The 18,843-nt window shown below is 50.9% G+C and overlaps 1 protein-coding gene across 3 annotated transcripts in view; it reads left to right on the plus strand.

Annotated features, from left to right (window-relative positions):
* Positions 1-18,843, plus strand: part of CCDC88C (coiled-coil domain containing 88C) — a 916,777-nt gene that overhangs the window by 454,051 nt on the left and 443,883 nt on the right. The window lies entirely within an intron of this gene.

The raw sequence follows: 18,843 nt of genomic DNA on the forward strand, positions 1-18,843 counted from the left end.
TTGCTCCCGGACCCAGACAATTCTGATGTTGTTTCTACGGGAGCGGCCCTCCAAATCTTCGTTCTTAGCAGAGACAGCTTTCAGTTGGGATTCTAGCACGGAGACCCTAGTGGTTAGGGCCGCCGCGCCATCATCGAGGTCCGACATACGTTGCTCCACGTTGTCTAGCCTTTCGGCATGTTGGTCGAGGCGGTGTTGAATACGATCTACTTTGGAAGACAGATTGTCCAGCTTACTCCCCAGGTCGCCAATTCCGGCTTTCAGGTCCAGGAGAATGTCCTTAATGTCGAGGCCAAGGGTCGGGTCCTCGGTGAGATCCGTGTCTTTTGCCGGGGATGCAGGTCTGCCGTTGGGATCCGTCAGCCTGGTGGAGGAGCTGGCCTCAAAGTTCACTTTTTTCTGCGTCTTGCCTGTCTTCCCCATGGTCCGCACACGTCCACCTGCCCCCTGTTGGCTGTATATGTTGCTCGCTCGCTAGTGTGATGGACCAGAGGCTCTGTGCCGGCGTTGGTGATGGTCTCAGAAGCGTAGTTGGTGGTCTGCTGAGTTTAATGTGTATAGGCAGAGTGCGTCCGAACTGTGGTGAGCTTGGAAGTCTCCTACAGCTGGAATGGCCGGGCGCTGGTGCGTGGAGGGAGCGCTGCAGCACCACAGGATTGACAAGGGTATGCTGTTGGGCACCTAGACGTGGTCCCAGGTGAGCGTTCTTCGAACACTCTGGAATAGGGCACTGATGCAGCCAGCAACCGTCCGACCGGCTGCCCTCCGGTGTGGGTTGATGCTCAAGGCGTCTTGTGGTAAGCGGTGTGTGCCTGTTCACAATGGCTGATTCTGTTGCCGTGTGATATTGGTTCCGGAGGCTGGGGGCTGGAGAGTAGAGAAAATGGTGTCCGTAGTTTTGGCCCCTCCCCCAGTTCAGCTTTGTGCGGGTGTTGCGGCGATCCCGAGGTGTAGGTGTGCGCTGGCAGACTTGCCGTTATCCGCTCCACTAGCAGGATGCTGTTGGGGAGAATTCTCTGTTTAGGCTGAATTTCCTAACCTAGTGAATCCCCCAGCAGCTTTGCTGGATTTCTGGAGTTTGTTTTTTTTTCCATCCTGCCAAGAGTGAGACTATTTTCCTCCCACTCTTGGACATGAATGTGTGTAATTCCTTTGAATGTCAATGTGTTCTGTGGGCTATGGGGTCTTTTACTCCATAGGGTCTCATATGTTTTTCTATGTGTGTTACACCGCACCCTACGTGCCGTAACACTGGGGCATCCTAGCGGACCTCCACCATAGACTCCATACCCGGGGACCGACTACTGTCTCCCCGGGCATGTAAAGTCACCATTGGCTTTACTAGACCTAAATTTACTAACAGAACTAGTACAAACCATCTTATTGTGGACGTACTAGTAGGGGTAATTCGATTACTCCTGGATCTGTTACTCGAGGGGGCACTGTCCCGTCCCCCCTCGTCGAGTTTTGACTGGTGGCAGTGGAAACTACTTGTTATGTTCGACCCCGAACATAACCCTATGGGATTCGTCCCATTGTTGGAGATTGATACTTTTTCTCGTTTATCTCTAACGTACCACCGATCTACTTATCTTAAATAAGTTTATCGGATGGTATTTTCTGCCAGAACTCGGTTTGTAAAATGGTGTCTGTGTTCGTCTCTGTGACTCCTAAACCAAAGGTCGAGCCCTTTGTTCCACTTTTGGCGGGCTCTGTACAGAGACCCTCCAAAGTGGTGCCATTCTGTCTATGTTACCACAGGGGCGTGGGGGGGGGTTTAGGCACCCTGGACCGAGTTGCCTTGCCAACTCCGGTCGCACTCTGGCGTGATTGGCCCAAGTGGTGAGCCTTCCCGCTCACCACTTAGCATGTGTTGATTGACAGCTAGGCTGAATGAATGGGGGTTTTCTGCATAAAAGCAGGGCTTTTGGGACTGGATCTTCAGAAGTCGCCACAGGACCTAAGAATCCGGCGAGGGTAACGCTGAGCCGGCCTGCACGACGACACCTCCGGCGGAACCGACTCACCACTTCCCGACGACAGAGGAGATCTCCCTGCCGGAGAGTCTCTTCCCCTGACTGGTGGGAACAACCAGTCCCCTTCGCTTTTTATTTGCCTCAGGACGCAGTGGTCGAATTGCCCGTGCAGAGCACCTCGGCAACCGGATAGCCACTACCCCTGTACCGCGACCAAAAGGTGGTGCCTTGTGACGGAGCACTCCGCGGCTTGTCTCTTCCCTGGTGGTGCACGGGACTTCACTTTTCTTCGACGACGAGATCATCTCTACTCTTGGCAAAGACCCGACGTGCATCCACCACCAGGAACAACTGCCCCCACCGGAGCTGCTCTCCACAACAAGGTACCGTGTCCGCCTGGCTTCCCTTTCGATCGGTTCGAGTGAGGTGTCCTAATCCTTTCCTTTCCGTTGGGTCGCCTCCAAGCTTTTCTCATTTATTGTTCTGAACTGGTTCAATCTGCCGATAACAATTTGCTACAAAGACTTGAATGCATCTCCACTAGAGACTTTGTTGGAACATATCGCCTTGCCTCTCTCCGAGTGGGCCTGGCCTCTGAACTTTACGATCTATTGTGATTCTTGCCTTCCTGCCTTGCATTTTATCCGTGAATTATTGAACTGTGTTGATTTCGTAACCTGCCTATCTTTTTCTCTCCCGTCCTAACTAATATTAGAGTGCCATCTAGGTTGAGGTATACACCTCTGTCTGTAAATAAGTGGTGCCGGTAGAACCTAGACTTGTCGAAATATTGCTAGGGGGATTGATCGTTTCTTCTTCGTAGAGTAATTGTGTTTGATTTGTTTGCCGTGAAAGTGCCATAGTGTTTTGATAGATGTTTTGTTATAAATAAATACCTTAATATCTTTACACTAAGCCTTGTTGCGTGTTTGCTTGTCTTGCTGTGAAGAATTGCCCTATTTTGTATACTCCACATACTGCTCAAATCTTCTTGAGGGAAGTCTGACTGCTCAGCCACAGCTACCAAGTGAATCTGTGTGGTACAGACTGCTACCAAGTGGGTTCACCGCCAAACACCTGTAGTCCTAAATCTTTTGCAGTGGTCCCAGAGGGAACTGCACAGGTTTCCGCCTAACAGATGCCCTCGGAGGGGTTCGATTGTATGTAGTGCCGCCTGCGTGGTAAGGTGAGCCCTCTCCGTATGCAGTTGTACCACAATGCTGTCCGCAGTCCGCCAGGTCGTGCCCCGATGGCCAGGGGGATCTTGCCTGTTCCACCCGCGGGAAAGGGCCGTCAGGTCCCGCAGCACACTCGGCGGGAGTGTCTGCCGCTCGGAGGGGGCGCGTGCCGGCGCCCGCAGGGGTACTGGTGGATCCTCCCCCAGGCGTTATGACAGGCGCCGGCTCCTACTGCTCTCCCGTCAGCTCGTGACACGCTGGGCCGGGGGAGGGGTTCCTGAATACGCTGAGATGCAGGACAGGGTAGCGCGTGCCCGGCTGGGCTCCTACCTTCTCCCCCTGCAGGGCCTCACAGCCGGGCGGACCACGAGCCGTCGCGGGGACGGAGACCGCTGCGTCTCTACGCGCACAAAGGGTGCGCACATCAACCCGACTCCTCCAGGCGGCCCGCCACTGATAAGTGATGTGGCCATGGGCCTACGACTGATGTCACGGCGGTCCGCACCACCGGGGGTGGTGCTCCTCTCTTCGCCTCGGGTAGCTTGAGTCGGGCGGGCCGCAGTGAGCCACTTATATCTCAGCCGATTTTGGGAATTTCGGGACCAGAATGGTTCCAAAATATGCAGCTCGGCGTCCGGAAACAGTGCAACGTGCACAGCGATGAAGTTGGGCACCACAGAAGGATGGATGTTGCAGGATTTTTTTCAGGGCCACACAGAGCTCCCTAGGAATCCGCCATCTTGCTCGGCTCGCTAGCGCCCCCTGTGGTACATTGTCTTTAATATCGACTGAGCCATGCATGGCAGAGTGTATTTCATATTCACAGAGCAATACGTGGAGGTTGTGGACAGCATTTATTTCCCAAAGAGCCATTCATGGCCATGGTGGTATTTCATGTGTGGCCAGTATGGCTAATGCTCATTGTCTTGTGTTGCCATGAGTGTGTTCACAGAGACTTGCACAGCCATGCTAGCGTGTGTCTATTGCAAACAGAACCGTAAGTGGCTATGGTAGAGTATCTGCTGCTCACAGCTGTGTGTGGCTAGGATCTCGTCCCTGATGCTCTTAGGCACATGCGTGGCCATGGTAGGGTGTTGCTTATGCTCGCAGAACCACGTGTTGCGTTAGAACACTAAGGCTAAAGCTTCTAGGGCCGTGTATGGCAACTGTGGAGCGTTCCTAATGCTGATGCACCAGCGTGTGGCTACGTAGACCATAACAAACTCTCCCAGAGCCATAAGGATGCCTGATGCGCCTGGTGAGGGAGAGGCACCCAACTGTATGCAGCCGCCTGATTGGCCCTTGTGTGGCCCTTGTGTTCATCAAATACCGAGGCCGGCTGAGCCGTGAGGCGAAGCCGGGCTCGGCATCAAAGGCCTAGGTTTAAGGCCCCCTGTCTTTTCTCTGTCTAGTCCATGGTCTCTAGCTGTCCCTACAACTGCTCAAGGACGCACCCCCTCTGATCTTAAGGCAAGAGGTATTTAATCCTCGACCCTCCGCCCTTCTTCGTATTTCATTCATTAACACTGCGCCCAAGACTTGTCCTCACGCTCCTGCGCGTCCTCGAACACGCCCCCCCTCCTCCCCCACACGCCATCCATACTGGTACCTAACTGACCTTTGCACTCACGGATGCTCGCGACCGCTACGATGCGAACTTCACCCCATTCACCGCAATCACTGCAGTAATCGCTGCAGTATCACCGAAAAAAGACTATATTCAAACCTTACCATGTGTCCCGACCGCTGTAGACTCCTGCGTCAATGCCGACATCACTGTCACCTGGACCCCTGCTGTGTGGACTTTTTCTTTATGTACACCCGCATAACACCCATATCTTCCAGTGCGATGTCATTACCGTTACATCTGAACCCTCTTTTCTTCCTTGATTGCACTACCCTACGGCTATGTAACATGAGATGCAGTGTAGTTGCTATTGCTTGTGCATCTCTTTTCAGGCTGCTCTTGCACACCTACTAGGAGACGTGATGCGGCCTGACTCTACAGTTTGTTTCTTAGCTCTCATTCGGTCCAGATGTAGCCCCCTCTAACAAGAGGCGAGGCCTTCTAGTATGCATTAACCTCGCCTACTATGTCCCTTGTATGCATGCCTACTGTAGCCCCCCCATAACATGAGGGGAGGCCACCCAAGTATATATCCACTATACCTATCATGCCCTATGCATGCCTGAAGTAGCCCCCCTGTAACAAGAGGTGAGGCCCTCCAAGTATGTATCCACCTTACCTGTTATGTCTTATGCATGCCTGAAGTAGCCCCCGTAACAAGAGGCGAGGCCCCCCAACTATATATCCACTATACCCATCATGTCTTATGCATGCCTGAAGTAGCCCCCGTAACAAGAGGCGAGGCCCCCCAACTATATATCCACTATACCCATCATGTCTTATGCATGCCTGGTAGCCCCCTGTAACAAGAGGTGAGCCCCCCACCCCCAAGTATGTATCCACTATACCTATCATGTCTTATGCATGCCTGGTAGCCCCCCATTACAAGCATTACAAGAAGCGAGGCCCCTCAAGTACGTATCCTAGCTAAACTTTCTGTTTTGGGTGAACTGATCAGTCCCTATGGCTATCCGTGCAGGGGGCCTTTGTCCTCGGTTTAAGACATTCTTTATTTGTTTCACCTTACAGTGAAGTGTGGTGGGGACACTTTGTATGCCGTTTTCTTTAGTATTAGTAGCATTATGGTTACTTGCTTGATGTGTCCATGATAGGCTGAGGGCAGCAGATTCTTTTTCTACCTTGTTTTTTTCCATTCTCCCGTGCACTATGCATTTTACAGTATAATGCCTGTTAGAGTACCATTGTACCACTCTAAAATGGCTCTGCCACGAGATTTCACCCTGCCCTTTGTGCATCCTGTCTTTTGGCCTTCTTTGTGCCATCTAGGGCTGGATTTGCCACATATGGTAAGCCCTTTCCCGGGCAAAGCGATGGTGTACGTTTTTGGCCGGATGTGGGGGCTGGGACTGTTTGGTCCCAGTCCCCATCCTTGCCAAGTGCTTCTGCTGCTGTGCAGGTGTAGTTGCCAGAGTCTGTTCGGGATTGGATAGCCCCTGCCAGTTTGAATGGTGCAGATATTTACCATTGATGGGCTCAGGAGCAACTCCTGCTTCAATATTGGACAAAAGGAGGACTCCCAGAGCCGCTCTTCAGATTGTCATTGGATCCCAGGCCTCTTCAAAGATTAGCATCTCACTAAAGACCTGGAACTCTTTGTTGCAGCCAACCAACATTGCATTCTTCAACCATCCCTGTGAAGTCCTGCTCCTTTGCTGATCTCCAGAAGGCCTTCATCTCTGCTTGAACCTTGGACTGGTCAGGACAACCAGCCTTCAACTCTTCATGAGGATCCTGCCCATGCAAGCCTTCAAAAGTGTCTTATGCTGTGGACTGACCAGCTTCCTCCTGGACTACCTCGCTTCATTGGCCACCATCCCAAGTTCGGACTTGGCACTTCGCAGATCCTCGGCTTTCGAAACAGGAGGCCTCCGCCTGAAGTTGCAGCTTTCCAGCATGAAGCGGGGCCTTGCAAAACCAGCTTCTTTGTTTCCACCAGGGGGGTTGACTTCTGCCGTTTGATCAAAGTGGCCATCCATGTTCGCTGGCTGCATCATATCCTGGGCATCCTCTGAGGTTGGCAAAAATGTGGTGGTCCTTTCGTAATCGTGCCAAGGGTGAACTAGCAAACCAATTCAGGAACCGTCTTGCAAGAGCACAGAACTACTGACTAGCCGGGCTTAAATCCTGATACCGTAAGTGATTTCTGCACCAGCGACCCCTGGGGGGTTAGTTAACATACCTGGGTTTACCCTACACACGGCCATAGGGTTTAACAGGCGTAAAGTCCTTGCCCTCTCTCCCTTACCTGACTCTGATCGGCAGAGGTATGGGCTAGTATCCACCCCTGGGCTTCCCATAAGGTGGTGGATTTGGCAGAGGACCTCCTAAGAACTTCTGCTGTCCTTAACTTTTAAAACACTTACAAAACTGCCTGTTGTCTTTGCCAACACACATTCAGCCTAGTTTAAAAACTCCTAACCTCCTGCAAGGGTTTAATTGGGACTTGTGATTATAAGGGGACTAAGCCCCATCTCTTCTACCAGGGGATGAACATTTGAAGTGTAGAGTCTTATTTTTTTGTATAAGGCTATGTATTGTGATTGAACGCCTTTATTTTTTTCTGAATTTTCAAATTGCTTCAATGCTTGCCTGGTCATTTTCTTTACTTGATTTGCTACAGTATAGCGTTTCATTTCGATCTTACTATATTTAAAAGTAAAGCGTTGGTGCTCTGTTGTCAGTGTGCCTGAAACATGAATGTATATATATTAGTAGTGTATGTTTGGTGATTTACGTACCTGTGATTTTTGATTGCTGAGTTGTCCAAGGTCTAAATAAATATAACTATTTTTATAAATTCTGCTTAACTTGTACTAAGAGTGCTGTGTGTGTGTGTTTAACTTCACAACTCATGGTCTAAGTTTAAACCTTGCTGCGCAGTCCCACTACCTTGATAGTTTGGCTAGACTTTCTTTCTTTGTTTACCAGAACTGGATGGCCTTCAGAATCTGACCACAAGCCCGATTCTGAAAATGTCTCTTAACAGCAAATATATGGCATTAATAATGAAACTAATATTTTCCTTTGAAATTGGCCTTTCAATTAATGTTGATAAAACCGAATCCCGGTTTCTACGTTTCTCAGCATCTGTCCAGGGAGGCAAGAGCTGATGCGGTTCCTGGTATCTATGTGCATAGACTGGCCACGGAGTACAAGGAAAGAGGGTTAAACAGCACATTGTGCTCTGGGATATGCGCCCAGTGCAGGTGGATCGAGAACTGTGCGAGCCGATTCACACAGCCAGTTTGTTTCATGCCAAGAGACTTTCCACATAGTTCCTTTTTCTGTTAACTGAACGTGCTTTACAAAGTTGCTCCTTCTCAACTTTATGTACGAGTGTTGGTGTTGAATACTGTTCCATTTTATAAGGGTGTTTGCATAGTTCATTTAGTACCCTATTAAGTTTGTTCCATTTTAATTATTTGAAAACAAGCTGGGGTACCCGACATTGCCTGTGTCCTGATCAAGTGGTGTCTCTTGTGCCCTAGAGGTTGTTGCTCTTGTCGGCAAGTCTTGCTTCAGTTTGCTCTGGCATCTCGTTTGCCCTGGAGAAAGTTGCTCTTGTCCTCTGATCGGCAAGCCATGCTGCTGTTTGTTGTTGTGTTTCAGAAGCTCTTGATATTGATTTTCGCTTTGCTTTAGATGGAGCTTTTCCAAGTGATGTTTGTTTTTTGTGCGGCATGTTTCAGTCACTCAATGGCTTCAGGACATTTGAGAGAATGTCCAAGAAAGCTGGGTTGATTGTGCTCTCTTCTCATGAATGAGCTTAAGTAACCTTGCCATTGCCCATATTTGGAGTGGCATGATAAAACAAATTGAGTCATTTTTTTTTATTCCCTTTAAAAATGCTTAATAAACTGTTCTGAACTTTAATACAGAAGTAGTAATACATTTTAAAGGAATAACCAACATATCGAACTTTTTGCTTGAGACACGTTTCCAAATGTTGCCACCTTTTAGTACCTACTGTACTGAATCCGGGTGAGCATCAGTAAATGAGGGTCTCTCTCTCCCTCACCCAGATAATTAATAATAGAGTAACCCTCTGAGACCAAGCCACACATTTGGCATATAATCAACGAGTATAGCACACTGTCCAGACACCTGTAATCGCCCTGTTTCAGGGCACCTGTTCAAATTCCAACAGGGCAGCCTGAGTCCTTGATCCTTCTGAGGTCAGTAAGTTCAGTACCATTTAATTAGGTAATCGATTCATTATTACAGTATTAAGATCTGGGGAATCGAACATGAAGCATTATATTAGATTATTATTTAGGACAAAAGGTGCATCCTGGGAAGAAATCATTATATACATTCAATGTCTTTTTAAAGACTACACTAGACTGCTCTATAAATGTTACTTCCGTACATGCCAATATGCCATTCTTTCAGGAGATCCCGTCCTGTGTTTTTCTTTACATTCTGGCATTTGTAGTCCTGGATTTTGACTGGGAAATCCAGGACTATAACCAATCTAGAATCTGCCCAATATGATTTTGCACTTTTCTCTACATGAAAAATACATTTTCCTTAGTTGAAACATTTTTGAGAAGAGAGGCATTCTGTTCCGTTGATTCTTTATGGGCTGCGTTGGACCGTTCAGAGAGCCAAAAACCGTGCTCCCTTTTGACAGAGCACTCCTGTTGGATTGTGTTCATAGTTGGGCACTGCTTGCTACTCTGCCTGCTCCATGACATCCACTTAACAAGGGCCTCAAGAAGCCCAGTAATGCCAGAAGACATGATGGGGAAGCGGTGCTCTCTATGATCATCTTAGTAGGCAAATCTGTTCTTCATCCATCTAAATACAGGTGTGGTTAGTCAGAATCAGAAGACTGACTTGGAGGCATGTGTTTAAGTCTTCTATTCTTTCTTTCCCTATACCTGGAGCACTCTGAACCCTATCCAGGAGAAGGGAGTCATTCTCCTGGAACAAGAACATTGATGCAACCCTCTAGTTTAGTTTTAAGTGTAAGGGACAGAGTTTGAGTTTTCATACATGACGGTGGACTATTTAATTTACAAGGACATTCTGACAGACCCATTAGCACTTTAGTTGAGGTAGGGAAACGCCTCATACAGATGGGGGAAGCTAGTTTTTTTTTCTGGGTGAATAAAATTCTATAGTAACCACTATTCCACCTGTGTATCGGTCTCCTCCTTCTGCACCCTTACACCTGCCGCATCTCCTCAAGGCTTTCCGGCTCACTTGAACTACTCAGGCTTCCTTCAACGTCACTTCTGATTAGTTCATTAACCAACGCTCTTCTAGGGGGCTGGTACACTCGCTTCTCTGCTATCTCCCTGGAAGAGGGGGACTAGTTGAAGTCAGAAACCAAACCAGCCCTGACAAAAGGAGATTCCGGATTATCATACATCTCAGCACCCACATAACCGTTAAAGTTCTTTGTGGTTTTCTGGAAGGAGTGGTGACTGGGCCCCTTTCTGGGAAGAGGGATATCGCCTCCAGAGGGATCCTGCTTTCCTTGTCCCCTAGGCAGTGTTAAGCGTAGCAGGCTCACCTACCTTGTCCCAAACGGGATGGCTCCTCCTTTGGGGAGAGGTATCGCTCTCCTTGGAATAGACAAAGGAGCACTGATGTTCTTTACACATGGACCTTCTTTTATCCTAGCCTGGCACTTCCTGTGTCCCCTGCTTCAAATGTCAGAGATAGGACTGGACCAATATTGCCTGTCCTTACCCATGCCCTTGCAATGGTGTTGTGTGATGCCTTAGTAAAGTAACTTTGTTTTTTCACTGGTCTCTTTTTAAGAACTAATCTCAGAAGTGACACTTGTGGCTGGCAGCCATATCTAATAACTTTAAAAAAAGAAAGTGAGCATAGGCCTTTGCCCCTCACCCAGGAAAACCTGTACACATTCCAGTCTACTCCTCTTATAAGGCGTTCTTTTCATGGATATGATATAAATATATAGGAAAGCCAGCTTGTTATCACAGCAGATGTCCTTGAATCACTGAGAAGGTACCCACTCACCTCCAATGACTTAGCATGTCAAGTTGAAGGAGGATTCCATTTTAAAATCCTGTTTCTGTACACCTTCAGGCAGGTCAGATCACTCAGCGAGTTGCGTGCTTGCTGCTCTGGTCTATGTTTAACCTGCAGGCCAGAGGCTGCAATACTGACTAGCAGGCTCTGCTTTTCATCTGTCCGAGGTGGTAAAGTGTCATAGGATTGGGTAAAAGCAACCCTTGCAACTTATAGGGCTAAGAAAATGGCAAGACGTGTTAGCAATGGAGTTCTAATAAAATATTTTAAGTGATGTTGGGTGGGAAAATGTTGAGTAGAAGCATGTGTAGGGGCATGGGTATTATGAGTGGACCATCATGTTCAGTTCCCACCAATCTTAGACGCCTGGGTACTACCCTTACTAAAAAAAAAACTTAGACCCCAGCATTCTCACTAATTACAGGCCAATAACAACTGTACCGTTCCTCCTTAAAATGCTTGATAAGGCTGCTTATCTCCAGATTAAATCTTACCTGCAGATTAACAATTTATTAGGCACCCGCCAATCAGGATTCAGACCTAGACACGGGACAGAGACCGCCCTTATTGACCTGAAGAACCAACTGGATGACCGGAAAGACAAAGAAGAAGCTTCCATTCTTCGCCTTCTGGACTTAGCTGCTGCGTTACACCTGGTTTACCACAAAGTCCTATGCAACCACCTAAAATCAGCCACCCACTTCTCAGAGGAAGCTACTACATGGATAAATACTCTGGATAACAGATCCATGAGAGTATTTTCACCTTCTCTAGCATGGGGTCTGGCATGGATTCACATGCTCATGAATATTCCCTGTCATCAGGCCGGGAATCCTCGGTATAAAAAAATCAGTATCCGTTTCGTTTCTGATCTGTCTTTCTTAGTAGTAACCAATCACTGGTCTCTGGGTCATACTGCCCCCAGCCAATGACTGCCCTCTCCCTAAGCCCCACCTCTGGCAGCCATGAGCCATCCTCAGATTTTTACAGCACGTTCAAGTGTTGGGAGTCCTCGTGCTGTAGCTCTCGAGCTTTTGCTGCGTTTTCGAGCTTTTTCAGGAGATTTTTCTCATTTTTCAGTTAAATAGAGCCTCAAGCTCCACTGTTTCTACATCCGATCAATGGGGATCCGTTTCGGAGTTTTCTACGCCCCTCAAGGGTGAAGATTTCGTCGAGTTACGCTTTTGAAGGATTCCAGAAGTTCCGAGGCCTACCCCGGACATGGCCCAGGAGAAAGGGAGCTTGACGCCCGGGAAGCTGTTCAGGACCTGCCCTGGATGCCAGCTTCAGAATGTTTTCAAGGAGGACGAGCATTCGTTATGCCTCTACTGTCTCCATGAGGACAAGACGCACACGGAGAAGGACTGTGCGTTTTGTGGGAACATGTCGGAGCGGACCATGAAGGATCGCCACCTCCGTCTCCCCAACTGGCTGGAAGGGAAGAGCCCGTCAGGCGAGAAGAAGAAAAAGAAGTCCGAGCGGTCTTCCAAGTCCTGTGAGGGCGCCCCGGTGACGGGGGCCCAACAAAAGGCCAAGCACCGCGGGAGCGCCGAACGGTCGGGCTCCTTAGCTGCCAGGCAGGGCGCATCCTCCCCGGCACCATCAACCACGAGCCAACGCTCTGGCTCGGGTAAGAGGAAGTCCGAGAACCCGGCGAAGCTTCTGGAGAGGCCCCGGTCGATCTCGAAGATTCCGACAGAGGGGGAGTGAGGCTCGGACCCTCCCCCCAAGGTGAAGGCCCCAGGCGTACAGAAGGTGACGATGGCCTTAATTCACCTTGCTAAGACCTCGATTGAGCATGTCGCAGCGGCCCTGGCTCAGCCTGTGGAGGCTACGCCAGTGGAGGCGACCTCAGGACCCAGAGTCTCCCTGCCACCGCGGAGGGAGTCATCTTTCAGGCCCATTGAGAAGACCCCCACAAAGTCCTCGTTGGAAAAGGTGGGGGAGAGGCAGGTGGCCATAGTGGATACGGACACGACCTCTGCAGAAGAGCTCATCGAAGTCGTGGAAGAGGCCCAGCCCATCGGGAGGGATCCCGACGAGGGCAATGACGAGAGCGACAGTGTCGCCGACGAGGTTCAAGAGCCCTCGCGCCCGGCTTTTCTGGTGCCGCAGGACACTTTGGCGGCCATTTTGTCAGCGATTCAGTCCTCATGCTCAGAGATAAGGACAAGGTGCCCCTCCCCCTGACGGAGGTACCTGAGCCAGACCCGACGGGGGAACCGGAGCTGGGAGCTTCGGAAAGGCCACTGCATAAGAAGAGGACAAGGCATCCTACGCCACCTCTCCCACCTCTGTGGCCTGCTCTGCCTTCCACCCGGTCTATTACCCACGGGGATGATACAGGCGCGGACACGGCTACGACAGGTACAGATGACGACGGAGGCGACGACGGGACGTGTCCCCTGTCACCCCCTGCTCGGGCGTCCCCGCCCGACGAGATTGGATCCTTTCATGCCATGATTTCCAGGGCATCCGAGCTCTTCCATCTCTGCCCAGAAGAGAAGAAGGAAGGGTTCCTTTACCAACGGCACAAGGCTAAAAGGAAGACGGTCCTCGCCGTACCACTTCTTGATGACATCTGGGTTGAGGGGCTCGCCCTCCTCAAGAACCCAGCCACGGCGCCGGCAAAGAGGGACCGGTACGAGAAGAAGTACCGGGTCCCCAACGCTGCCCCCTTGTGGCTTCAGGCGCAACCTACCCCGGATTCGGTCGTCTCGGCGGCGGCAAAGAAGAAAGCTCAGGGGGGCTTCTACCTCGACATCAACTTCCCCGCCGGACGGCGAGGGCAGGAAGCTGGACACGATGGGACGACGGGTCATCTCATCCGCAGCGACGACTATCAAGGCGGCCAACGCCCTGGCTATCGTAGCCCGCTACGACAGGGAGTTGTGGTTCAAAATCGCCCCTCTGTTGGACTTCCTTCCGGACGCCAAAAGCGCTGAGGCCCTTGAAATCCTACAGGAAGGTGAGATTGCTTCGGACCACGCCATCACGGTGGCAACGGACATCGCCGACACCGGTTTCCGTCAGTTGGGCAACGGCGTTTGCCTGAGACGACGAGGATGGCTCAAGGTGAGGGATTTCCACAAGGACGTACAAAACAAGGTTTTGGACATGCCCTTCGACGGGAACAACCTGTTTGGGAAGGCGGTTGATGAGTCCCTTCAGGCCATCAAGACAGACACAGAGACTGCCCGGGCACTGGGAGTGCTCCAACGACGGCGGCCGTCCTTTCGGAGCTCCGGAGGCAGACAAGGTGCCTCCAAGGGATCCGGCAGTGGCTCCTCCACGTACCGCCAAGCGGCAAAATCTTCGTCCCAGGAAGCCTACAGGGGACGTGGCAAGTCAGGTGGTGCCCGTCGTCGTCGACAGGGAGGTCAAGGAGGCAAGGCGGCCTCCAAACAAGATTGAACCGACCGGGGGTCGGGCCCCCGCCGAAGCACTCCGGTGGGAGGCCGGCTGGCGAGGTTCGTCAGCGTGTGGGAGTCCTCTCCATTGACCGTTGGGTGCTGGACGCCCTGGCCCAAGGGCAAGCCCTCGAGTTCCATAAGAGGTGCCCTCGCGTTCCACCCGTGGCCAGGAAGGAAAATCACTTCCGTCAACTACTGTTGGAAGTAAGGGCGATGCTCAAGAAAGGTGCCATCGAGCTCGTCCCAAAGAGGCTTCGGGGCTCCGGAGTTTACTCAAGGTACTTCCTCGTAAAAAAGAAGACAGGAGGATGGCGCCCCATCCTGGACCTGCGACGACTCATCAAGTACATCAAGGCACAGAAGTTCCGGATGGTCACCCTCCAGCACGTGCTGGGACAGCTGGAGGAGGGCGATTTCCTGTCGTCGTTGGACTTGGAGGATGCGTACTTCCACATCCCCATTCTAAAAAGACAACGAAAGTTCCTCAGGTTCGTGGTCCAAGGGCGGCACTACCAGTTCAAGGCCCTCCCGTTCGGATTGAAATCGGTACCCAGGGTGTTCACCAAGTGCCTCACACCGGTGGCGGCGTGGCTGCGCCTACAGGGGATCCACGTCTACCCCTACCTGGACAACTGGCTCATCCGGGCAAGGACAAGGGAGCTCGCCGTGGAGCACACTGCGAAGACCGTCCAGCTGCTCACAGACCTGGGATTCTCCATCAACTTTCCAAAATCCCACCTGGTTCCGTCGCAAGTCGCCCTGTTTCTGGGAGCCAAGCTCGACACAGTGGCGCGTCTGCCCTCGCCGTCGGAGGAAAGGACCAGGACCATTCTGGGCAAGGTGCAGCGTCTGCTGGCCACAGACATGGCCAGGGTAAGATCTATCAAGTCCCTCCTCGGGATGATGTCCTCCTGCATTTATCTGGTGCGCCTTTGCTGGCTTCGGATGCGCCCCCTTACAAGAGTTCCTTGACGGCCGCTGGGTCCAGTCGACTGGCGGCTTCGAGGACAGGATCCCTCTCAACGAGACGTTCTGTCAGGCGATCCGGTGGTGGGGTACCCGCTCTCATCTGTCGGCGGGCACAAACTTTCAGACCCCAGCTCACCAGGTGACGGTGACGACGGATGCCTCCCTGGAAGGTTGGGGAACGCACTCTGGAGATCTTCACGCAAGAGGCCTTTGGCTCCCGGAGGAGAAGTCACTCCACATCAACATCTTGGAGCTCCGCGCAGTGTTCTGGGCTCTCGGGACTTTTCTTCCGTCCCTCAAGGGCAAGGTGGTGAGGATCTTCACCGACAACACCACCACGATGTTCTACATCCGGAAGCATGGCGGAACCAGATCCCCTGCCCTATCCAAGGAAGCCCAGGATCTGTGGCATTGGGCCGTCGCCCAAGGTATGTTTCTGGTGCCTTTTCCTCTGGCAGGAATAAAAAACACCATCGCCGACTCACTCAGCAGAGAGCTGCGCTCGTGCCACGAGTGGGAACTACACCAGGATCAAGTGGATCGACTCTTCCGACGATGGGGCAAACCCCAGATCGATCTCTTTGCGACGCGACGAATTCCAAGTGCCGGAGGTTCGCCAGCAGGTTCCCCCAGCCGAGGAGCATGGGCAATGCTTTCTCGTTCCCCTGGGACGGCCTATTTCTTTATGCGTTCCCTCCACTGCTGTTGCTGCTTCCGGCTCAACCAGCTCAAGAGGTCCCGGTGCAGGATGGTCCCCGTCGCACCGGCTTGGCCGAGACAGATCCGGTTCCCGGACCTTCTGGACTTGTCAACGTCCACACCCGTCAAGCTGCCGACGGACGCAGATCTTCTCTCCAGAGAAGGAGGCGCCATTCTTCACCACAACCCGGAGTCGCTGAACTTGCAGGCCTGGCTCCTGCAGCATTACAGTTTGGAGGGTACGACATCCCGGCCGACTGCAGAGAGGTTCTTGCAAAGGCCAGGGCGTCCTCAACTCTCAAGTGCTACGGACATAAATAGAAGAGCTTCTCTGTCTGGTGCCGTACACAGAAGATTAACCCTCTGCGGATTACGACCCCTCAAGTATTGCCGTACCTACTGTCATTGGCCAAGGCTGGACTAGCTCACGCTTCCATCAAGATACATCTGGGCGCCATCTCACGATACACCAGAACTACGGGACGGGCGTCCTTGTGGTCTCATCGACTGGTGAAGGAATTTATGAAAGGATTGTTCCGATCATTCCCGCCGGTGAAGGCCCCTTCCCCAGCGTGGGAGCTCAACGTGGTGCTGACCAGGCTCATGGGGGCCCCATTTGAGCCTATGCATTCGGCACCGTTGAAGTTTCTGGCGTGGAAGACAGAGTTTCTCGTGGCCATCACCTCCACACGACGAGTGGGTGAGATCCAGGCCCTATCTTGCAAGCCGCCATACTTTCACGACACGAGGGTGGTGCTGAGGGCGCACCCCTCCTTCATGCCCAAGGTGCCGTCGGACTTCCACCTCAACGAGCCCTTGGTGTTGCCATTTTTCTTCCCGTCTCCTTCGTCGCTGGCTGAAAGGACTCTGCACTCGCTGGACGTAGCTAGAGCGCTGAAGTTCTACGTGGACCGCACGAAGAGTTTTCGGAAGACATCACAGCTGTTTGTGAACTTTGGGACTGTAAATCAAGGGAAGGCTCTCTCGAAGACTTCCATTTCCAGATGGCTCTCCGGCTGCATCATGCACCGTCACCGGTTGGCAAACCGACCGCTGCCCGGCCGTCCGAGAGCCCATTCGACCAGAGCGATCGCTGCTACCAAGGCGTTCCTGTCTGGTGTGCCCCTGCTGGACATCTGCAGGGCTGCGACGTGGAGGTTGACACACACCTTCACAAGATTCTACTGCGTCGATCGGGACTCCAGGGTCGGCCAAGCAGTGCTGCGCAACCTGTTCGCTTAAGGTGAGCCTAGTGAGGAGGTAAGATGCTTAATGTTGAGTTGTTATATTGCTTAATGTTGAGCCTATTGTCACCTCCCGTGGTTGTGCATGTGTATACTGCTATGTATTCTCTTATTCAAGAGCATGTGAATCCATGCCAGACCCCATGCTGGAGAAGGAACAAGTTACTTACCTGTAACTGTTGTTCTCCAGCATGGGTCTGGCATGGATTCACATGCGAACCCTCCCGCCTACCCCTCTGCGGCTCTTCACTTGGTCATACTGCCACTTTACGTGCTACCAAATCTGAGGATGGCTGCCAGAGGCGGGGCTTAGGGAGAGGGCAGTCATTGGCTGGGGGCAGTATGACCCAGAGACCAGTGATTGGTTACTACTAAGAAAGACAGATCAGAAACGAAACTGATACTGATTTCTTCTATACCGAGGATTCCCGGCTTGACGACAGGGAATATTCATGAGCATGTGAATCCATGCCAGAACCATGCTGGAGAACAACAGTTACAGGTAAGTAACTTGTTCCTTCCTCCGTAGCAAACCCAGTACCTATTGCATGTGGAGTACCAAAGGGTTCCTGTGTCTCTCCAACCATGTATAATATATTTACCCAAACCCCTTTTCGATATACTTGACAATCTGGGTGTCTCATACACCAACTACCCAGATTCTCATCCCTATCCAAGGAGACTATGACAAAGATGTATCCTTGATCAATAAAATATACTTAATCATACAAACATGGATGGCCACCCATGCATTATTCCTCATCAACGAAAAGGCTGAGTTCTTAATCGTTGGGTCAACTAATAGACTGAATAAACTCTCCCCCCAATATAACTCCTATATCATTGATGGAATTAAGATCAAAGTCTCTATGGAAGTAAAGACCTTAGGTTTCTTTCTGGACTCTGCACTTAACCTCAATAAACAAGTCAACACAACAGCCTCTGTCACCAGTTACGCTTGTAAACGGATCCATGCATGCAAACCATTCATGTCCACGGAAAGTTGCTTTACGATTGCTCAGGCACTAATCCTATCCAAGCTGGATTACTGTAATGCCCTATATTTGGGCACCAGTAAACACAACACTAATAAACTCCAGACACTTCAAAATAACGCCTTTAAGATCTGCCTTAGGCAACCTAAAATCTCAGGATATCTCCCACAAGAGACGCTCCACCAACTGGCTCTCCATAAACACCAGAATCAAGTTTAAATCACTAAACCTTACGCACAAATGTCTTACTAACAAGGCCCCAATATACCTTGTTGATAGATTTACCAAACATACCTCAGAACTGCCCATCAGAAAGGCGCAATCCAATGGCCTTAGAATCCACAACTTCAAACTCAAAAAAACAGGAGGCTCTAGCTTTCCAATCATGGCAGCACAACTATGGAACTCTATCCCCTATTCCTTAAGAGCCACATCTCCCTTCCCCTCCTTTAAGATTAATGCTAAGCGATGGTTGTACTACTGTGACATGTGACCGCATGTGTCCAATTAACCCAATCTTGCCTACATCACAAGAATCTGTAACCTACGTATCGAATGTAAAAAAATACATACATATATATCTTATTATTTGAAATGTTTTTTATGTCCATTTCACCTGTAACCTATGAAACCTGTAAAGCGCCCAGATGCCTAAGGGTCCAGTGCGCTTTATAAATGAATAAACAGTACAATACAACAAAATGGCCAGAGTGGA

Source organism: Ambystoma mexicanum, chromosome 14, assembly GCF_040938575.1.
Source record: "Ambystoma mexicanum isolate Mex_15411 chromosome 14, UKY_AmexF1_1, whole genome shotgun sequence".
NCBI lineage: Eukaryota > Metazoa > Chordata > Amphibia > Caudata > Ambystomatidae > Ambystoma > Ambystoma mexicanum.